This window comes from Chiloscyllium punctatum, chromosome 16 (genome assembly GCF_047496795.1).
Source record: "Chiloscyllium punctatum isolate Juve2018m chromosome 16, sChiPun1.3, whole genome shotgun sequence".
NCBI classification, from domain to species: Eukaryota; Metazoa; Chordata; class Chondrichthyes; order Orectolobiformes; family Hemiscylliidae; genus Chiloscyllium; species Chiloscyllium punctatum.
In genome coordinates, this window is record NC_092754.1 from 31,971,376 (window position 1) to 31,975,911 (window position 4,536).

Consider the following 4,536-nt stretch of genomic DNA (forward strand, 5'->3'; position numbering starts at 1 on the left):
CTTTTCGGAAGGAAGCTGCTCTCCTAACCTGTTCTGGCTTATGTGTGACTCCAGACCCACAGCAATGCTGTTGACTCTGTGCTGCTCTTTAGATGATTGGAGATGGGCCATAAATGCTGGCCTAGCCAGCGATGCCCTATCCCATGAATGATTTTTTTTAAAAGAATTCTTTCCAGGAGCGGAGTCCTAGTTGGGGAGAGTTGCACAGATTCTAAATCCAGTCCGCTCCCATGTGACACCTTCCGGCATGAACTCCAGCTGTGGGTATTGGGTTATTTAATTGCAGAAGGGCTTCACTTTCCGTCTTTGCCCAATTGCAGCAGAGGTTCTTGGATGGTCATATGATAGAGGCACCACGAGCGGTTTCTTTTGGTTTTCTGCCCCTAACCCCTACGCTCACTGAAACCCGTTAAGAATAAGAGTTCCATATTCAGCACAAACAGAGATTAGATCTGAGACCTTGCTGGTTGGTTTGGTTCAGTTATCTAATGAACAAACTGACTGAACCATTGGGGAAAGCTTGCTGTCAACTTTTGTTTTATCCAATTTAACAGTCGGCTTTGTTCTTGTAACCTGGGGTTACCATGATTTATTAGGCCCATCATTCACCTTCTTCCCTTTTTCACTTGAGTATTTATTTTTAAAGGGTACAATTATACATGTTTATTGCTTTGACTTCTACAATGCTGGCTCAAAGGAAGCTGGAACTTAAAATGTTAGCTGCTATGTGACATTAAATTGACTTTTTCTTGGAGTTATGTTTAATTTTAAAACTCTGATTTGTCCTGGTACATCTGGGGAATACTCTTCCTTAATCCCGCAATGCTTAGTCCTGGCACGTTGCAGTTCCAGGGTGATGTGAGATCTCTGCTTAGTGCAGGGTGTGCCTCATGTTCTGTGTGTTGGTACAGAGACAGTGTCTTCAATCAGATGTGCCACACAAAGACAGCAGGACCTTACTCGATGGAACAGAAGCAGCTGGAGATGCAGCTAATGATGTGTCGACTCCTTTTAAGCGTTACACTCTGAGGACAATTCAGGGTTCATTAATCTGGAGTCTTTTATTTGTTCCTTGTCAGGCTGTTTCGCTGATGCAAGGTGGATTTTTTTTCTCTACTGACGGACATCTCCTCATTATAGAGCCGGCAAAGCATGTTTAACTGCTCATTTCACTGCTGCTAAGGGCAAAATGGTATTAAAACCTGAGAATCTGAGAGCCTTCCCGGACTGGATGCTGACCCTTTTCCTGCAGTTTCCTGCCTGTTCATCGAATTTTGAAACTTGGCTCAGTTTGTAATGCCTGTCGATACGTATCTTGTTGGTTTACTCATTTTCCCCCTAATGGTTTTGGCTCCCTGCTCCTTTTTTCCCTATGGGTGCCCTTTGCAATCCTGTACCTCACTCAATGTTCTGTGAACCCAGACAATGAAAGCTGGAAGGCTATTTAGACTGCAGGGTGCATTGCAAATGGACCTTGGACCACACACACACACACACGCTTTTACCAAAAGGATGCATCATCCACTGATCAGACCAGTAATGGGGAGCTGATAACCTAGTGGCATTATCACGATAGTATTAATCCAGAGACCCAAGTAACGTTCTAGGGACCTGGATTCAAATCCCAGGTGCTGGAATCTGAATTTAAATGTCCAGAATTAAGAGTCAAATAATAACCATTGTCAATTGTTGGGGAGAAACCCAAATGGGCCACTAATGCTCTTTAGGGAAAGAAACCCTTAACTGGTCTGCAGTACATTTGACTTCAGACACATCGCAACATGGTTGATTCTTAACTGCCCTCTTGGCAATTAGGGACGGTCAGTAAATGCTGGTCTAGCCAGTGTCACCCACATTTAATGAATAAATAAAATTGAAATCCTGAGTGACTGATTTCTCTCAACCCACTGCAACCTCTACTCCCTCAGCATGTTGCATTGAGTGTCCTATTGATGGACTCAGCACAAATCAGATATTGAATCCTGCACCTTTCAGTCCCTCTGGCTTGGTCCTCCACTGGGTGATGCCACCACTTGAGGGACCAATGGCAGTTCTTGTTCTAGACCCCATCTGAGCCAAACAGCTCTTCAATCGAATTAAAGAGAAACATTTTATGTTCATTGAGGTTTGCTGAAGAGCAAGTGTTATGCAAATACAGAATACAGAAAATTCATGTCCATGAGTAGAGATCATCCTAAGTAACACCACAAAATGGGCGATTTGGGTGGTTAAAGCAGCTCTTAAAAACACGTCTAATTGGAGCGCAAGGATTTCTTATATTGGTATATTATTTTATTAACTTCATTATATGGAGAGGCATAATGAGGATATGTGCTTCCACACTGAGTGGCCAGTTTCTGGCATGCACAGCCTGACGGTGTGGTGGAGGCAGGTTCCATTATGGCCTTTAGAAGAGGGTTGGCTGATTATCAGAGAAGGAAGACTGTGCAGGATGGCAGGGAGATGGGGAACTGGGTGAAATTGGTCCCTCAGAGAGCCAGCATAGACAAGACTGGCTGAGAAAGTGCTTCTATGCTGAGATTCTACTTTAGAATTTGTATAGCCTTCTCAGTATGTTCTGTCCTTTAGTCCCTGAGTGGTTATGAAGACTGTGCTTGCAGTAGTGAATGTTGTAGAATTGGGTGCAATGATCCCACTCAGTCACTTAGGGACAGGCAGCACCTCCCCCCCCCCCCCCCCCCCCACCCCCGGGATAAGCTGATTGAAGCATTCCACCACCTTTTTGATGTTTGTGACGATGTGAGCTCTCTGCTAGAATGAAAGCAAATGAAATGTTTCAAAAAGTTCCCATTCCACCCAAAGGTGCTTCTAAAATTTGAGGTTCCCACTCTCCTGCAGCCTGCGTGCAATCTAAGCATTGTGTTACTGTGTCCTAAAGGTGTAATGGTTTACATTGTTGTGAAGTTGGATACCATGCTAGCCCACATCATTACAACCTATACAACCAGTCTAGCCAAGAGATTTCCTTTCAAAGGTCCTTCTTTCTCAAACTTTGCATTAACAAAAATCATTCGGCCCTTGAAATATTCAGGCTGCCTCAAGGACTTTTGAAAGTTTTCAGGTTGGTTCTGGTGGGATTGTTGGGCATTGGGAGATGTTTAATAAGAATCCTGCCATGTTGGTTTCAAACCTCCAAAATGTAACATAAATAATTTGTTTCTTCCTTGATTATACCTTTAATAAAATTGTGGGATGCTGCTTACATTTGTGGTACTTTTTTTTTAATGTGAGGCATCAATACCAATTTGTTTTGTTTGAGCTCTTTGGATTTAAAATGCCTGCACAGGATTAGACTAGATTCCCTACAGTGTGGAAACAGGCCCTTCGACCCAACTAGTCCACACTGACCCTCCGAACAGTAACTCCCCAGACCCATTCCCCCTGATTAATGCACCTAACTCTATGGACAATTTAAAACAGAAGACCTTAAAGACAATGAAACTCACAGCTCGTCCTCTTTAATGTTCTGTCCTTCCCACCCAAAACATGTTGCTTGTTGTTAAGGTACTGTTTCTGGCGGCTAACCGTCTTTTGGCTCCTGAGAGAAAAGCTGTTTAAACAGTGAGAGTCACCTGTATATTCAACCACGTGAGGTATCACGGTTGACCTTGCCTAATGTGGCAGACACACACCACCCAGCAAGTGTCACACGGTAGTGAAGAAACAGCTCAAAGGGAGCCAAGGGCAAAATGTTACTCCCATTGTATCCGAGTTGAGTGTAATATTGGAAAAACACAGCAGGTCAGGCAGTATCTGAGAAGCAGGAGAATCGACGTTTTGGGCATAAGCCCTTCATCCCATTTCATTGTATCAGCCCATTTAAGGTTAGAGAAACACCATTTAAAATGGGGTCTGGGCTGAAGTCTTCCTTGTCTTTTTTGGCCCCATATGTTCAACGTGTGGTGCAAATACTGGCCTCATGAATAATAAAACTTTCAAAGAGAACTCTATCACTCTCTGATTTCCAGTGATAATCTAGATAAATCATTTGGTACCAGCCAAGCTTCTAAATTGTCCTTCAATGAAATTTGAAAGACGATGGTGGCTAAATTCTCATCAAGACTTCACCAGTTCTATAGGAGTGTTTTGGCACAGTGATAACATCCTTACCTCCTGAGTCAGAAGGTCTAGGTTCAAGTCCTGCCTATCTCAGACATGTCTGACAGCTTTATTAAAAATATCTCCAAGTAATTTCCCCAGAATTGCGACAGTTCAATTCCTGAGATTTCCTGCAAAGGTTGAAATTGGTGAGCGTGGAGCTTGTTAAAGAGGTCACAGATGTGTGATTTTTGCCCCTGGATGTAATTTTGATCATTTATTTTAGCACAGATTAGTGTATTTGTGATTTTGTGAATACCGGAGATCTACTGTATAAAAGTGCTATGCTTAGACTACGATCCATGAATCCAAAGAAAATAGGCAAATCCAGCCACCTTATTGGTGCTAATCTTTGCCAATTAATGCTAAGTTTTCTTGGCCTTTTAGGAAAATGCCATTAGCACAGCTGACTCACAG

The 4,536-nt window shown here is 42.9% G+C and overlaps 1 protein-coding gene across 1 annotated transcript in view; it reads left to right on the forward strand.

Annotated features, from left to right (window-relative positions):
* Positions 1-3,223, forward strand: part of trim62.1 (tripartite motif containing 62, tandem duplicate 1) — an 89,025-nt gene extending 85,802 nt beyond the window's left edge. Inside the window, exon 5 of the mRNA XM_072586682.1 lies at positions 1-3,223. This exon is cut by the window's left edge and continues 3,235 nt beyond it. The gene's annotated coding sequence lies outside the window, so the exon portion shown is untranslated.
* Positions 3,224-4,536: the final 1,313 nt, after the last annotated feature.